This window comes from Giraffa tippelskirchi, chromosome 7 (assembly GCF_054371585.1).
Source record: "Giraffa tippelskirchi isolate mGirTip1 chromosome 7, T2T-mGirTip1v1.2.pri, whole genome shotgun sequence".
NCBI lineage: Eukaryota > Metazoa > Chordata > Mammalia > Artiodactyla > Giraffidae > Giraffa > Giraffa tippelskirchi.
The window spans coordinates 73369247-73387654 of NC_137281.1; the positions used below are offsets into that span (position 1 = coordinate 73369247).

General features: G+C 46.8%; 1 protein-coding gene across 1 annotated transcript in view; it reads right to left on the reverse strand.

Moving 5' to 3' along the window:
• GCNT4 (glucosaminyl (N-acetyl) transferase 4) overlaps positions 1-15269 on the reverse strand; it is a 29079-nt gene extending 13810 nt beyond the window's left edge. Inside the window, exon 1 of the mRNA XM_081505828.1 lies at positions 14574-15269. The gene's annotated coding sequence lies outside the window, so the exon portion shown is untranslated. The remainder of the gene's footprint in view (positions 1-14573) is intronic.
• Between the last annotated feature and the right edge of the window lie 3139 nt (positions 15270-18408).

An 18408-nucleotide genomic window follows, 5' to 3' on the forward strand; every position in this document is an offset into this window, starting at 1 on the left:
AATCATTCATTAAGCTCTAAGCAATCCCAGCCTTTCTACAAGTTCCTAGAACACCACCTTGGGATCTCTGCACTTGCTATTCTCATGTTGGGATCATTTTTCCTGAATCCTGGCCTGACTGGCCCTTCCATATCCCTCAAGTTGTAAGAGAAATATTCTTCCCTCTGGTCCTCTCTAATCACCCTTCTCGAATCTCTTTCCTGAATGTTGTACTCCCATTTGCTTCTCAACACTCATCCCGCATTGGAGGCAGACTCTTTGCCCTCTGAGCCACCAGGGAATCCCACCCTCATCACAGCAGCAGTTAACTTTACTTATTTATGTCTGTCTCTGGGACCAGCCTTATTTATACTCTACCGCCTGCCCCAAGTACACACCCACCTGGCCCAGAGTGCTGCTCAGCAGGACAAAGTCAGAAGACCCATGTTCCATCTGGGCTCTGCCACCAAAATGCCTCAAGCGACCCTGGTTAAGTCATTTAATCTTATCTGCACATACATGTATGCTCAGTAATATCTGACTCTTTGCGACCCCATGGACTGTAGCCCACCAGGCTCTTCTCTCCATGGGATTTTCCACGCAAGAATACTGGAGTGGGCTGCCATTTCCTTCTCCAAAGGCTCTTCCTGACCCAGGGATCAAACCTGCATCTCTTGCATCTCCTGCATCTCCTGCACTGACAGGTAGCGCCACCTGGGAAAGCCCTCATCTAATCTTGGGTAAGTTTTTATTTCCCAAGTGTTGAGCAGGATAATGGTTTTGCACCCCAACAGTGCTGTTATGAATGTCTTATACCACCATGCATGTGAAATAACTATGCAAAGAGAACTGTGGTATGCAGAAGTCAAGTACTAGGACCTTTACAAGACGATGATTTCTTGGGAAACCAACATACTGACTCTTTCCCAGTTTTTATAAAATAGTACATTCATTATATTTCTAATATAGTACATTCATTATTCTCTTCATTCTGACATTCAACTATTATTTGTTTTTCACTTCCTGAAAACATTCTTTTTTTGTTAATGCCTGACGCATATTGTTCTTGAAGACATATACCTATCTTGGATTTTGAAAGGCAGAAAAATCTACTCTAGTTAAATTTAAAATTTTAAAATTTAGAATTTTTTCCTCACGTCTGCTCTATATCTTTTGAAAGATCAAAAACCAAAGAATTCCAAAAGACACCCAAGGAGAGCCAATCGAACTACTTCTGTGTGGTTACAACCAGCTGAACCGTTTCTGTAACTCTATGCATTGCAGTAGCTATAAACTTTCCCCGAGTTCATTATCTTTAGGGCGATTCTCTAGATAGTACAAAATTGCAGTGACTCCCTCTAGGATCCCTGGCAAGCAAAGCCATCTCCAGGAAGCATGTAACAAAGCAGTCCCGAGAAAGCTGCAGCAATCTGAGTACACAAAACGTACCCTTGAAGAGGACCTCCCCGGGCTCAGTTGCTCAGATTGTCCGTTCGGTTAAAACTGTCTCACTTGGGGCAACAAGATGCCCTTCATCCAAAGGGGATCTGGTTATGGTCCCTGGGGAACATGTCACGACTGATAGTTTCCTCTACAGGCAGCAGGCTTCTGTTGACAAGTACAAAGACTATGGTCACAACTTTTCTTAAACAAAGGTTTACTTAACCCACAAGATGTGAGAACAGAGGTCTGAATAAAACTGCTGGACGGGAATCTCAGTCTATCAAACATCTCTTTACATTATAATTCTTCCAAATAGCTACTTGGCTGGCTCCTCTCAAGCTTGGGAGAGATTTACAGGGTCATTTAAGGTCACATGGGAACTGAGCAACCCGCATCAGGATGTATTTACCTCATGTCTGACCCTCAAAGTCATCAGAAATCTGGGCTTGCAGCAATGGAGCAAAAGAGTGCCGAACTCAGCCAGCTTTTTATAGTCACACCAATTAGGAGACAGCCAAGGATTCTGGGCTTTGTTTCATCTGGTCCACAGGGCAAACCTCAAAAGTTGATTGTGTATCCTGCTGGGCAAAGCTATATGACTTAAGAAGTCTTTGCTGCAGTCCATGGGGTCGCTAAGAGTCGGGCATGACTGAGCGACTTCACTTTCACTTTTCACTTTCATGCACTGGAGAAGGAAATGGCAACTCACTCCAGTGTTCTTGCCTGGAGAATCCCAGGGACAGGGGAGCCTGGTGGGCTGCCGTCTATGGGGTCGCAAAGAGTTGGACACGACTGAAGTGACTTAGCAGCAGCAGTAGGAAGTTGAAAGGACCAGAAATGATCCTACTGGGTGAAAAGTTTTTATTTTGTAACAGTTTGTGCCCCTCATTATGTTGCAAAACATTGGGTTTTTCCATAGGAAGAAAGAAAGAAAAAAAAGAACAGGGCTGGGGATGGGGTTGAGAGTTGGTTCAAAAACACCTATGCTCTCACATTTTAGGTCTGATGGCAACAGCTTAAATCAAATATTTCCTTCTTCATAGATATAAAAGGTTACAAAAAAGATGTTTATTGATGTACTTAATCTTTATCTCCCAAGTTTATAAACAGCAAAGTTGCATTCCTTTCTCTAGTTCTTCTTATCTCTGCCTTCCATACTTAACTGGCCCAATACAAACCAATACATAGTTTATGCTTTATGTTCTAACTTAAAAATGTGGCTTTATTTGGCTTCTTTTTCTATAAAGAGGAAAACCTTAATTGGAAAACTTTTAACTCCTTTAAACAAACAAATGCATGTTTAGTGTGCTAGAAAGAAAAAAGAACTTTCTCTGTCCAGCGGGTATCTGGGGTCCATCCCACTCCAGAAATTTCTGGAAGCACTTATTTGGTACTATATGGCTAACTCTCTATTTCACACTGGCCAAAATTAATTCCTCAAAGGTTATGCAGCAACTGAAGAGGTACAGTAACTCTGACTTCCACATGTGCATTTAAAGTAGAATCTCCAATGCTCATAATTACATCACAGAGACAGCACAGGGACCTGCAGATGTGCATCAAGGTTATGGACAGCAGAAATGGCTTAAGGCCAGCATTAAACACACACAGTTTTAAATCATCAGAAAGGCTCCTTTGTTTGTCTTCTGTGTTCCACCAATGTGGCGGGGAGCCGAGCTGGAGATTTCAATATGCTTCTGCACTTTTGCTAAAAAATTCTAGGCTGGCAACACTGTCAGGTTGTCGTGACTGAGTCAAGATCTGTATTGTCTCGAGAACTTGTGTGCACAGAGTCACAATAAAGTTAAGATCCAGGAACTTAAAGAGATGGAATAAATAAAATCGGCAGGGCTCAGGAAAATTCTGCCAAAACAGTAATTTCAAAAGCAGAGGTTTTGTGTAAAATGTCTTACCCAAAGTCAAATCTAGAAATCTAGAAACGACTTCAGGAAATTCTCCAGCTGGCATCTCCTAAAGGAGGCATTGTAGCAATGGTTTTTATTATTATTTTTATTTTTACTGAGATATAGTTGATTTATAATGTAAGTTTCAGGTGTAGAAAAGTGATTCACAATTTTCAGAAGTTATAGTCTATTTATACTTAGTATAAAATATTGGCTATATTCCCTGTGTTGTACAATATACCCATGTAGCTTATTTATTTTATACATAGTAGCTTGTACTTCTTAATCCTCTACCCATATCTTGCCCCTCCCCCTTCCCTCTCTCTACTGGGTAACCCATAGTCTGTTCTTTATGTCTGTGAATGTTTCTTTCTGGTTATACTCTTTAGTAATGGTTTTAATTAAGATAACAGGTCTCAACATGGAGGTTTTATTTTTGGCTAATATAATAAAAATTTAACAGATTATTTAGTTAAAAACCAAGTATCTCAGCAAACTTATATGCCAACTCAATAGAATGCAAAAGTAGAAATCAGACTCTTCAGATCTCCAAGTGGATTATAATGTTACAATCACTGAAACAGTGTGGCCAGAATAGACAGAGTTCAGTGGGATGAAATTCAGAAACAGATCTGGTAGGAAGGATTGTATTAATAGGTATGGCTCTGGTAAAGTTGGCAATGGCCTCCCAACATCCACCCTTCCTTTACTAAGAGAATCTTTGTATTGTTGACAGCAGACCATACCCCTCTAAAAGACTTTCCCCCAGCCTCCACTATCGAGGAGCAGTCAATGAAATACAATGTGGGGTATCTGGGAAAGCTCTTCAGATGAACTTGATTCAGGGCAGATGGTATGCCAGTGTGGCTTTCTTTCCCCGTTCATCCACTTTTCTGCTTGGAATTCTGACATGATGGCTCATATTGTAGCAACTGCCTTGGGACCGGGAACAGCCCAAGAGAATACTAGCAACCTCAGCCCCCCAATCCTCAAACCATGCAACCAGCAGCAGCCAGCCACTCTACAGTTTTATTATGTTAGAAAAATAAGCCTTTATATGTGTAAGCAATTTTGCAAAGATGCAACTTTGAAAGAACATATGAAAATGGTAATGCTTCACACACACACGAATAAAGCTTAAACTGAAACTGGGTTAACGTGTCCACTTGAACAATAATATAATTCCCTATATAGGCAAGCACAAATGTGTCTCACATGAGGCTGAAATTCTCATCCGTGTGGATTTAGAGGCAAATGGTGGCTTTAGATAAACCTCTGAAGAACAGCAAACGCTCAGAGTTACCAATTTAACTCTGATACTGGCATGAACTGAGCAGTCTGCTCACCAGGCCTCAGGTAAGCTCTCTTCAGGTTACAGCATAACCCCTCTCTTGGATCTCTGAAGGTCACCTTGCAGGTTGGCTGCCTTCTTGAGAGCATGTTTTGCAACAAGCGTGTTGTATATCAAGAAACAGAGTATCAGTACCATGGAGGGTGAAGTGTGTCCAGTGGTTCTTCCCTCCCCCTCTTGCGTGCTCCCCTTCCTCTCCTCCCTGCCACACCCTCAGCTGCCTCCATCTCACCCTCCTGCTTTATTTGTGTATAGCATTAAGGTTTGGAATTTAAAGCCAAGGTTTCTGAATTGAAGTCCTAACTGCACTGACAAGAGGTCACTAATCTCGTTAGAACTCTGCCTCCTCATCTGTGAGAGAGGGTCAGGGGTGCTCACCCCCATGAATACAGCGATGACTAACTCAGCTCATGCACTGGGTATATTTTGGCAGGAAAAGCCAATAGGCACTAGGGGTGCCATTTGAGAAAACCACTAAAAAAAATCAGTAGTGTTAAAAAGTCTTGTTCCTTAGCCTATCCTAGAAAAGCCATCCCATAAATGTTGGCAAGGTCATGGGTGGGTGAGTGGCTGGAGAGATGGATAGAAAAATGGGTGGCTGGCTGGCTGGAGAGGTAGATGGACATGGATGGATCCATAGTTAAAATTTTAACCATTTTTTTCTTTTAAAAAAATTAATTTATTTTTTACTTGAAGGATAATTGTTTTACAGAATTTTGCTGTTTTCTGTCAAACCTCAACGTGAATCAGCCATAGGAAAACATATATCTCCTCCCTTTTGAACCTCCCTCCCATCTCCCACCCCATCCCACCCCTCTAGGTTGATACAGAGCCCCTGTTTGAGTTTGCTGAGACATACAGCAAATTCCCATTAGCTATCTATTTTACATATGGTAATATAAGTTTCCATGTTACTCTCTCCATACAGCTCAGCCTCTCCTCCCCCTCCCCGTGTCCATAAGTCTGTTCTCTATCTACATGTTTCTTTTTTTTTTAATCAATTTATTTTAATTGGAGGCTACAATTAGGCTATTACTTTACAATATTGCGGTGGTTTTTGCCATACATTGACATGAATCAGCCATGGGTGTACATGTGTCCCCCATCCTGAACCCCCCTCCCACCTCCCTCCCCATCCCATCCCTCTGGGTTGTCCCAGTGCACTGGCTTTGAGGGCCCTGTTTCATGCATCAAACTTGGACTGGTCATCTATTTCACATATGGTAATATACATGTTTCAATGCTGTTCTCTCAAATCATCCCACCCTTGCCTTTTCACACAGAATCCAAAAGTCTGTTCTTTACATCTGTGTTTCTTTTGCTGTCTCGCATATAGGATTGTCATTACCATCTTTCTAAATTCCATATATATGGAATATATTCCATAATGTACTGCATTGGTGTTTTTCTTTCTGACTTACTTCACTTTGTATGATAGGCTCCAGTTTCATCCACCTCGTTAGAACTGATTCAAATGTGTTCTTTTTAATGGCTGAGTAATATTCCATTGTGTATATGTACCACAGCTTTCTTATCCATTCGTCTGCCGATGGACATCTAGGTTGCTTCCATGTCCTGGCTATTGTAAACAGTGCTGCAATGAACATTGGGGTACACGTGTCTCTTTCAATTCTGGTTTCCTCGGTGTGTATGCCCAGCAGTGGGATTGCTGGGTTGTATGGCAGTTCTATTTCCAGTTTTGAGGAATCTTCACACTGTTCTCCATAGTGGCTGTACTAGTTTGCATTCCCACCAACAGTGTAAGAGGGTTCCCTTTTCTCCACACCCTCTCCAGCATTTATCACTTGTACACTTTTAGATAGCAGCCATTCTGACCGGCGTGAGATGGTACCTCATTGTGGTTCTGATTTGCATTTCTCTGATAATGAGTGATGTTGAGCATCTTTTCATGTGTGTGTTAGCCATCTGAATGTCTTCTTTGGAGAAATGTCTCTTTAGTTCTTTGGCCCATTTTCTGATTGGGTCATTTATTTTTCTGATATTAAGCTGCACGAGCTGCTTGTATATTTTTGAAATTAATTCTTTCTCAGTTGCTTCATTTGCTATGGTTCAGTGGCATTAAGCACATTCACACTGTTGTACAACCATCACCAGTACTCATCTGCAGAACTTATCATCTTTCCCAAGTGAAACTCTGTGTCCATCAAACACTAAACACTCCCCTCTCCATGGCCCCTGGCAACCACCATTCTAGCTCATCTTCCTATGAATTCAACTACTCTAAGAACCTTGTTTTAGAGGAACCATGCAATATGTCACTTCATAGCTGGTTTATCTCACTGAACACCAAGTCTTCAAGGGTCGTTCACGTTATTGCGCATGTGAAAATTTCCTTCCTTTTAAGGCTGCATAGTACTTCCTTGGATGTGTGCACCACGTTTTGTTTTTCCATTTGTGGAGAGTGTCTTTGGATGGACACTTGCAGTGCTTCTCCCTTTTGGCTACCATGAATGCTGCTGCTATGGGTGTGAGTGAACAAATACCAGGTCATGTCTTTGCTTTCTTTTGTGTTCATATTTTACACGTCTTTATTTTTATATATCCTATTTCTATCCTCCTTCAACTGGCTGCCCATCCATCCAGCAAACATTTACTGTGTGTCTACTACGTACCAGACAGGCATGGTATTAGATTCTGGAGAGATACAACTAGAGACTATGCTGTCTGGCGGAATAAATACACAGAGAAAGAAACAGTGAGGTTCTGAGAGACTTGACAACACAATTTGAGGAATCCCAGTGATTTTGTTACATTTAAATTTTGTTGTTTAGAGATAATCTCCCAGAAAAGGTAAGTCACTAGCTAGCATTTGGAAGTTTCTTTCCTTTAGGGATTCTTTTGCTGTGGTGTTCATCTTATGTTAGGGCTTCCCTGGTGGCTCAGACAGTAAAGAATCTGCCTGCAATGTGGCAGACTCAGGTTTGAGCCCTGGGTTGGGAAGATCCCCTGGAGAAATGAATGGCTACCCACTCTAGTATTCTTGCCTGGAGAATTCCATGAACAGAGGAACCTGGAGGGCTACAGTCCATGGGGTCACAAAGTTGGACATGACAGTGATTTTCACATTTTCGCTATTCCTTAGCATCTCCCCTCTGGTTCCACATCCCTTCTTCCAGTTCCACAATCTCCACATGACTCGAGCAGTATTTTTCCGTGATCCAGCCTTTGCGACTTACTTTGTGCCTACCTTGTCTGTCACTCTGCTTTTCTCTCCTGATCCATCAGCTGGGACATCTCTCTGCTTCTGCCTGAGAGTAGGGCAGGCTGTGGCTGGAAGGGCTGAAGGAAGGGAGAACCTGGGGAAGACGATGGCTGGCAGAGAGAGCCCTCCTTGTTGCCCCCTAGAAGGAACGTGGGGGCGTGGGGAAGGACGCCACAGTGCAGATATTCCAGCCATGCTGCAGTGATGCAGAGAAGACGAAGGAAGGGAAAAGGAACACAGGGGCTGTGCTACGCCTTGTTCTTGCTGATCCTGGCTGCCATCCGAACGAGTTCTGCCATAGGCTGTCCTGGTAGGATCTGGTAGATGACCAGGAGAAATACCAGGGTCTACAGAAACAGGATTGAAAAACAGGGTTTCCAAGGTTCTGCAGAACCTTTATCCAAGAGCAGACCAGCTGACAGATCTGAGTCTGAGCACAGCCAGGAAGCCTTCCTTCAAAGCGATAAACTCATCTATTTTCCCCTGAACTACACTGGAAGAACAACAAAGGGGGCAGGGAGAAGGAAAAGCAATCAAAGAGGCAGAAGTACAGGATATCATGGAGATTTCCTAGAGATTACCAATAGCTCCCGTATCACTCAGCGCCTTTTTTTTCTTGCCATGCTAAGCTAGAATGTCACATCAAAAAAGGTTTGGTAGCATCCTGGAGGAGGAAAGTAGTCTTGGATTTTATTGGGATTTTTTGCAGTTTGGTTTAAAGCTGGTCTTTCAAAGCAGGGTGAGGGAGGAGGGAGAGGGCTTGAGTACGACTGCATAAAGTGTGTTAGTCGCTTAGTCACATCCGACTCTTTGTAACCCCATGGACTCTAGCCCGCCAAGCTCCTCTGTCCATGGAATTTCCCAGGCAAGAATACTGGAGTGGGTAGCCATTTCCTTCTCCAGGGGATCTTCCCCAATCAGGGATGGAACCCGAGTCTCCTGAATTGCAGGTGGATTCTTTACCATGCAAGCCACCAGGGAAGCCCTGGATAAGGATCATGGATGGTGTGAGAGTGTAGGAGTCCAGGCACTTTTTCATGCTCTAGCAACCATGGCTCAAAAGCATTCTTGCCATAAAATTGTTCTGCTTTCTGACTTTTAAAACTTTTGTGTGTGTGTGATTATATTATCTAAGTGTGCTCCTTTAAGAATCATATAAGAGCAAAATTTCACATTTAAAAAAAAAAACATTAAATAACCCTACTGTCCCAGCAAAATACAGACTTGAGCACAAAATATCTGAATTCTAGAGCCTGGATGGGTAGGGTGCTGAAGCAGAGAGAAATGACAAGGCACATTTTTTTGCTTCCCATTAGCTGGAAATTTCTGAGTTCACCTGAATCTGACCATTAACAAGCTGAAACTTACCTTGGGTCACCTATGCAAAAAACCAAGACGCTGATGGTATAAACATAATAGGGAGGGAAAAGCAATTGTGAGAGACTAACTGCTCCTGCCGAATGTGCTAGGGAGACTGAACCATGGGGGGCACTCAGGAAGGAGCTGGGAAACATGCCTCACATGGAGAAACCACGTGAGGGGCACTTCAGAACAGCAGTAATTTAAATGCAAACACCAATGAGGCTGATGGCAAGTATTATTCCGATTTTAGGCCCCCCAGGGCCCGAAAAGATGCCAAGTTTTTAAGCCTCATTAACTGTGACAAAGGCCTCTAACCAAGATGCTCATGTTGTTATTATTTCCTCGGGCCAGGACACCAGCAGAGGGCTCAAAGGTTTACATGAAAAAGGACAGAAGGAGGACCCAAACAGAACTGGGCAGACTTGGATCTAGTGAGATGAAACTGAACAGATATAAATATAAAGGCTAACAATCAGGTCCAAGAAATTAACTGCATCATACCAGATGGAGAAATGTGATTTCACAGGAGCATCTGGAGAGAATGGTTCAGGGTTTTGGCTGACTATATATTCAGGAGGAGTCCCAGTTTGTTTGGTACAAGACTGCCAAAAGATTTTTAAAAGGCAGAAAAACCAAACCAGAAACCAAGCCAGTATAATCCTGGACAACGTGAAAACCACAAGCTGTAGAACGTGAGAGCCTAGAGGGTTCTTAGCATGTTCCATTAGTGTAGACTGTGGGACAGAGGAACGGACGGGTCTGTGTCTGGGTACCACCCTCTACCAGGACACTGTCTGATGGAAAAGTAAGCAGCACAGTGACCTAGCGACCACAGGAGGGAAATGGAAGGCTGAGACCAAAGGAGGGAAAAAACAAAGAGGCATGAAAGCGGGCTCCAAATATTAAATCATAGGTTTACTGGGCCCCATTTGCAGAGGTTCTGATTCAGCTGGTCTGATGGCTGCAGAATCTGCATTTCTAACAAGTTCCCAGGTGACACTGGTGCAGCTTGTCCAGGGATCACACTTTGAGAACCTGTGCTCTAAGGAACAACATCATTGTCTTCACAATATATATATTTCTAAGATTTTACTAAGACACAATGCCTGTTTCCCACTGAGTCCAAATTAGGGAGAATTTACTGGTTTTGAAACGTCACACATTTGTATTTAACAATATGCTCCTTTTTAAAACATTGTTTAGCACAAGTTCCATCTTTGCTTTCTGACCCTTAGTGTTTCTTATTGGTTCAGCTTTACAAAGCAGACTTCTGCTTCCATTTCTGGCATTTTTCTATAACAGGCAGTTTCCCTTTGGCTTTCTCCTTTTCCTGAATTTTCTAGTGTGTTCAGCAAATCAAGCTTCATCACATATTAAGATGTGACCTGCTTTTACCAAATGGTATCTGGTTTCCCACATCTTCTAAAACAGTAAATACTGACCCAATCTTTTCCCTTAAAGTCCACACTCAGCACACTGTGCCTGGGGGCCCATTAGGGTTTGAAGCAGCTGCATTCAACTTCTGATTAATTTAATTTGATCTTATATATGTGAAGCTTCAGCCTGTAGATCCCACTTGCAAAATAACCAGCATGTGGAAATGCATATAAAATGACATGCAAAGCAATGCAAATTAATACAAAACATATATCTCTAAATTGCTTGGGAAAAGTCTGTAAGCCTTGACATTGATATTATCTGCTTTGCTTCTTGCATTCTGATAAGCAGTGACCAGATCCTTTTATGACTTTCATAAGTGTCACATCCAGCATGTGACACTTGTTGGACACGCTAAGGGGGAGGTGACCTTGACTGTGAGTCAGGCAAATGGGATCCTGGCCTTAACTTCCACCACTGTTGGGCTCTCTAGCCTTGGACAGGATCTCAAAATTCTGAGTCTCGGATTCTACATCTGGAAATGATGGGAATGAGATCATTATCCTAAGGCTCACCGAGCATTCATTATGCACCAGGGACAATGCACACAGGCACACACTGTACAAAGATGATGTACACACGAGTGTTGTGCATACACAATGCACACATGCCTACCTTGTGCATACCTCATGCACACAGGCAATCCTCCCCACAGCCCCTGAGCAGGGATCACAACACACACACCCCTCCTATGCGGGGCCATTTCAGAGACCAAGAAACCAGGGCAGAAAGGTAAGGAAACGTGTGCAAGGTCATAAGCTAGGGAGTGGAAGGGTCAGAACCAGGGACTCACAGCAGTCACATTCCAGGGGCCACTCTGAGCTACTGCAGCTTTGTTTCATGGTTTCCATCTATGTTCCTCCTCATCATTAAATTTCCATGATCTACAAAGTAAAACTTCAAATTTCACAGTCATGTGGGCTTCAAAACATCGTTTCAGTAGATGGTGATGGTTTATGTTTTATGAGTTTGATAGCAGAATGGCAGCATAAGCAGACTGTTTTTAACCTACTGTAGCTTAGTTATCGGAGAAGGCAATGGCACCCCACTCCAGTACTCTTGCCTGGAGAATCCCATGGACGGAGGAGCCTGGTGGGCTGCAGTCCACGGGGTCGCTAAGAGTCAGACACGACTGAGCGACTTCACTTTCACCTTTTCCTTTCATGCACTGGAGAAGGAAACGGCAACTCACTCCAGTATTCTTGCCTGGAGAATCCCAGGGACGGCGGAGCCTGGTGGGCTGCCGTCTATGGGGTCGCACAGAGTCGGACACGACTGAAGCGACTTAGCAGCAGCAGCAGCAGCAGCTTAGTTATGTGGCTTCTGCTTAGCTATGTGGCTTCTACACATCCATCAGACCACAGTGATTGCATGCTCTGTCACTCAATTGTATCCAACTCTTTGCAACCCCAGGGACTGTAGCCTGCCAGCCTCTGCCCATGGAATTTTCCAGGCAAGAATACTGGAGTGGGTTGCCATTTCCTCCTTCAGGGGATCTTCCCAACCCAGAGATTGAACCCAGGTCTCCCATGCGTTGCCTGCCTTGGCTGATGGGTTCCTTACCACTGAGCCACCTGGGAATCCCTCTCATCCATCAGGTCCACCTTAAATCTCCCCAAGAAGGCTTCCTGCCTCCCCCAGACCAGTGAGCTACATCTGTCCCACTGCACCCCAATATGGGCCTGGCACACAGTAAGGGCTCACTGAATTTGGATTAACAAATTGGCTTTTCAACCTCACATCACACAACCTGACTATCTTATTGCTTTCTTCCTGCATCTAAACCAAAAAAGGAAATCACAGTTTTACTTCATAATCATAGTTTTAGCCATCACAGTTTTACTTCCAGTATGTGGGGCTATGATAAGGCCCAGGGCACCAAATTATACTGAGCAGCAACATTCCAGGGGCCACTCTGAGCTACTGCAGCTCTGTTTCATGGTTTCCATCTATGTTCTTCCCCATCATTAAATTTCCACGATCGACAAAGTAAAACTTCAAATTTCACTGTCATGCAGGCTTCAAAACATCGTTTCAGTAGACGGTGAACTGTGTTGGTTTCTGTGGCTTCTGCCCTCAGTCATTCTCAGGTGACTAGGAACTGGACATCGCCACAGCCCCACCTGCTCCTGCCCACCCAACCGAGCTCATTCAAAGTCAGTTTGATAACTATTTACTGCCCACCTATCCTGAGGGTACTCAGTGTGATGCCAAGCGCCACCCTTGACTTTCTGCCTCAAAAACGCCATTCACTCTTACCTCTCTCTGTGCAGACCTTGTGGCATTTAGTAAATGTGCCTCTCAAAGGAGACAAATTTACAGTTGTCCCCACTTCCCACCCCCAAGGGAAATCCTCCTTTCACTCAGGGCCACACAACCTGATTCTTTGGATACCGTTTCTCTGCAAATACAAGCATGATACGATTCAATAGCAGCTTAACCGATCATTTCTCACAGGGAATTGATTCTTAGAAAGTGCAACAGAGGAACTGTTCTCTGCAGTAACCTCCTGACTTTTAAAGATTTTACTTCCTCAAGAGGCCGTCAACAAAAGCTGTCAAAACTGACAGCTAGGTTCTAGATTGTCTTAGACTGATAGGTGGTTTAATAAGGGCATGCTTCTGTAAAACCAGAAGAAGTGACTTCTATCTACCAAACCACATGAACGTTTAATTTAATATCATTGAAATATATTCCCAACTCCCTTAATCTTCTGGTTTGCCTCTTTTCAGTTTAAAGGACGAGAAGAGGGAACAAGTGCCTAAGGGCGAAGGTCACCTCTCCCTTATCCAACGAGAGGAAAACACGGTTCCCACTACAACCACAAGGAAAACCTCACAGAGGCAGGACAGCTCAGTTCTGAAATTTACATACAATATCCACCCGCTCGCACTGTTAGCCCACGTGAAGATGGTAAACTGACTCGATAGCCCAGATCTCCTGGCTCGGATCCTCGGAGGCTCCCAGCTCGATGGAGGAGATGCCGCCACCTCACAAGGGGACGATCCGGGCCAGCTCTGCGGTACAAAAACTTGACCGTAAAGAGCCGCAGAAGCCCGTCCCAGCGGAAGGAGCGGCGGGGAGGACCTTTCCGCAGCTTCTGATCCCCGAACTACTGAGTGACGCGCACTCCCACCTGGTCTAAAGGAGAAGCCACGCCAGCAGCCCATTCCCGAGCGCCGCGTCCCGCGCCCGCCCCCTCGCCTCCGCCGCCCCCGGGCAGCGCGGCTCGGCGCCGCGGGTCCAGGGCTGCGGAGGCCGGCGATGGCGCGGCACAGCGCGCGTCCGAACCCCGGCTCCGCAGGTCCCTCGCGGACCCCGCCCCGCGCTCCTCACCTGGGCGGCTCTAAGTGGCCGGGAGGACCGAGACCGCAGGACCCCTAGCCACGGAAGGGGCTCGTCGGGGAGCCGCGTCCTCGCCGCTCGGGGAGAGTCCGGGACGAAACCGTGGTGCGGGTGCGCCCGGCTGCTCCCTGCCTCCCAGCTCGGCCCTGTCCGGCCCCGGGAGCCCGGGACGCGGGCGCCACGGCCGCGTCTCTCCAGGACAGCCTCAGGCAGACGCGCGCTGGCCGCCCCGCAGCCGGCCGGCCTCGGAGAACTTTCCAGCGTCCGGCCGCCGGCAGGGGCCCCCGGGTCAACCAGGGCGCGCAGCCGGGCCAGGGCTCAGCTAGGCTGGCGCCGCGGCTGCCCCGGGCCGACCCCTTCCTTCCTACCTCTCCCTCCCCCACCGAGCGAGGGACGCGGCGCCCAAGTTCTCCCCGGCGGGGAAGTGAAAGTCGTGAGGAAGGGGTCCCGGGCATCCGCGGCTGGGCCAGGAGCCCCGCACGCTGGCCCCGAGCGGTCCTCGCCGGCCTGCGTGGCCAAGTGGACTTACGAAAAGGGAGCGGGGGAGCCCCGAGCGTGGAGTCCCCGCGGATGGACGAGTCGCTCCGGCCCGGCCGCGAGCTGCGCTTCGGACCCCCGGCCCCTCGGCGGCGGCGGCGACGGCTGGCTCCGGGCTCCCGCCTCCTCCTCGTCCTTCGCCGCCACCTCCGCGGCGCGCCGCGCTGGGGAGTCGCTCTCCCCCGGCCGGGGGCTGGGAGCGCGCTGAGCGGCCCCCGTGACGTGGAGGGAAAGGAGGAGCGCCGCCGCCGCGCTCCCGCAGAGGGAGCTCCGGCCCCGCGTTCCGGGGCCCCGGCGCCGCGCCCGGGACTAAGTTCCCAGGTGCGCGGTGCGCTCGGCTCTCCGCCGCCGCTCGGAGCGTCAGCCAGCTTCGGTTCCCTCCCCGCGTTCAACTGCAAGAAAGCGGAGGTCTGGAGAGCTAAGTGACTTGCCCAGAAATGATCAGAGGGCGGTGACAGAGCAAACACATCTGCGACTCCTTGCTTTTTCCTTTGCGAGGCTCTGGTCCTGCAGGAATCGCCTCGCTCTCACTGGTTAAAACCAGGTCAGTGTCCCAGGCAGCCTGGAGAAATATCATCTAGGAGCGGCGTGGGAAGGTGGAGTTTTATGCCCCATAAATAGACTACAAAGTTGTTTTTCCGTCTGTACATGCAGGTCAAATAGACACTCTAAGGCTTCCTCTTTACCCTCAAGCGGGGGTGAGGGTGGCGGGCCGTGCCGGCGCGGTATCCGGTCCCATTTCTGTTCACCCAATAGTTGCAGGAAACACGCCTACTTAACCAACTGGGCAATGTCTACGCCTCAGCCTTGGTGGCGAGTGCTTGTGAATAGACTAACTCTGAGAAGTGGATGCCCTACCTTCCAGACCTTCTAATTCCCGACCTTCCAGACGTCTCTCGGGGCGCTCTGAGTCCTTGGTGGCCAGCGAGGCTCCTGGGGGCCCGCCTTCCAGGCCAGAGATGCACCAGGGAAGTCAGTCCCAGCCAGTTTCTTCCTTCCGTCCTCAGTTAACACACGTTGACTGAGCGCCTGCTGTATGCCAGATGTGTGGGTGAGGAGCCAGATCGGACCAGGTAAAACTGGTTAGGCCTTGCGACCCAGGAATCCTGAAAGAGGGAGCTGCATGGGACCCCATATCCTTTACTCCTAGGCTCTGAAATCTGCCCACAGTAATAGAGACTCCGAGACCACCCTGCCTTTAAAAAAAAAAAAAAATCCTGTGTTTGGAAAAGCAAGTATTTTAATAAATACTTTGCAGACTTATTTTCAAGCAAATGGCCAACTTTGCATTCATCTCTCCAGTGGGACCCCTGTTTCTGGAAGAGTCATTAAAGGTCACATTATTAACCCTTCTGGTCTCCCTCATGATGATGATAAGAACAACTAAGCCTTCTGTTATCTGCTGTGCTGCTGCTGCTGCTAAGTCGCTTCAGTCGTGTCCGACTCTGTGCGACCCCATGGACGGCAGCCCACCAGGCTCCCCTGTCCCTGGGATTCTCCAGGCAAGAACACTGGAGTGGGTTGCCATTTCCTTCTCCAATGCATGAAAGTGAAAAGTGAAAGTGAAGTCGCTCAGTCGTGTCCGACTCTTCGAGACCCCATGGACCGCAGCCTACCAGGCTCCTCCGTCCATGGGATTTTCCAGGCAAGAGTACTGGAGTGGGGTGCCATTACCTTCTCCGTATCTGCTGTGAGCACTGTTCTAAGCAAGCTGTGCAGATTAATCTTTGAACCCTCACAACTTTATGAGGGAGATGCTGTTTTTCCTATTATGATTTTCCAGAGGAGAGGGAGGCAAGTGAGGGGAAATAACTTGCCAGTAAATGGCAGAACCAGAACTCAGAGCAGTGTGGTCTGTCCCAGTGTCCATGCTGTAACAGCTGAGGAAACTGTGACTTCCAGGGCTCAGTGGTCCACCAGCCGCCATCAGCCTGGGCTCACACCATAGACCCCAGTTATCTAAGCAAGGGCTGCTATGAAATCCATACACACATAGTTTCTCCCAAGTGGGTCAGTTTAAAATTTTGGATATATCATATCATAGAGTAGTTGTCCATTCACTTACTTGCACCCCTGTTTCCAACTCCAGGATCAACCTTTTTGTCATAAAGTAAACTGTTTCTATGATAAGACCTTAAAAAATACCTGTATGGACTTCCCTGGTGGTCCAGTAGTTAAGAATCTGCCTTCCAGTGCAGAGGACACCCATTAGATCCCTGGCTTAGGAACTAAAGATCCCACATGCTGTGGGACAGCTGAGCCTGAGAGCTGAAGACCCCAAGTGCTGCAACTAAGACCCAACACAGCCAAACAGAATTAAATACATACATATTAAAAAGCACCTTTACCATAATGCTTGTAAACTCTTTCTTTCTTTTCTACCCAGACTATATTCAGTTCATTCCCTGTCCCCTTCAGTTACCCTCTTCCCTTAAAGCCTTAATCTGATCAGCATCCCAGGTCTTCAGAAAGGATGCCTCTCAGCTGCATATGTATGTGTTTATGCTTAGTCACTCAGTCATGTCCAATTCTTGTGACCCCATGGACTGTAGCCCACCAAGCTCCTCTGTCCATGGGATTTCCCAGGCAAGAATACGAGAGTGGGTTGCCATTTCCTTCTCCAGGGGATCTTCCCAACTCAGGAATCAAACCTGTGTCTTCTGTGTTGGCAGGTGGATTCCTTACTGCTAAGCTGCCAGGGAAGCCCCTAGGCTGGGTGGTGGCCTCCTAAGGCCTCCACTACACTCTACAGTGTGCTTAGCACTCCTAGGGTGTTAGTTTCCCAGGACTGCCATAACAAGTCACTACAAACTGGGTGACTTCAGACAGCATAAATTTATTCTTTCACAATTTAGAGACTAGAAGCATGAAATCAAGGCACTGGCCAGACTGTGCTCTCTTTGAAGGATCTTAATTCCAGTATGGGCTTCCCTGGTGGCTCAGTGGTAAAGAATCCGCCTGCCAAGCAGGAGACTAGGGTTCGATCCCTGGGTCAAGAAGATCCTCTGGAGGAGGAAATGGTAACCCACCCTAGTATTCTTGCCCAGGAAATCCCATGGACAGAGAAGAGCCTGGTGGGCTGCAGTCCATGGGGTTGCAAAGGAGTTAAACATGCTAAGTCGCTTCAGTCGCGTCCGACTCTGTGTGACCCCATAGACGGCAGCCCACCAGGCTCCGCCGTCCCTGGGATTCTCCAGGCAAGAATACTGGAGTGGGTTGCCATTTCCTTCTCCAGTGTATGAAAGGGAAAAGTGAAAGTGAAGTCGCTCAGTTGTGTCCGACTCTTAGTGACCCCATGGACTGTAGCCTACCAGGCTCCTCCATCCATGGGATTTTCCAGACAAGAGTACTGGAGTGGGGTGCCATTGCCTTCTCCGAGTTAGACATGACTTAGAGATAAAACAACAACAGCAAAGTCCAGTATGACCTATTCAAAACTTGATTACATATGCAAAGACATGAATTTTGAGGGGACACTTGTCAACCCAGTACGATCCCCAAAAGTCACTGTTAACGAAAACATATTGTTTGAGCTAAGAATACAAAGAGGCATGCATAAATCACAGACCTTGCCCTCAAAGAAAGACACTGTAGTTACAGAGGTAGTAACTACACAGTAACTACATGTGTCCTGTACTCAGAACATGCATCACCAACAAGACAGGAGATGCTTAGAATCAGCTGACTGGGACCAAATGGCACCCATGCCAGAGGAATTCAGCCAAAGGGACATAGTCACTGAGGATCCCACTGAAGGACTTCACTCAGAGTAGAGGGAGCTCCAAGCAGGTCCTTGAAGGAAAAGTAGGGAAAGTGAAGCTAAGTAA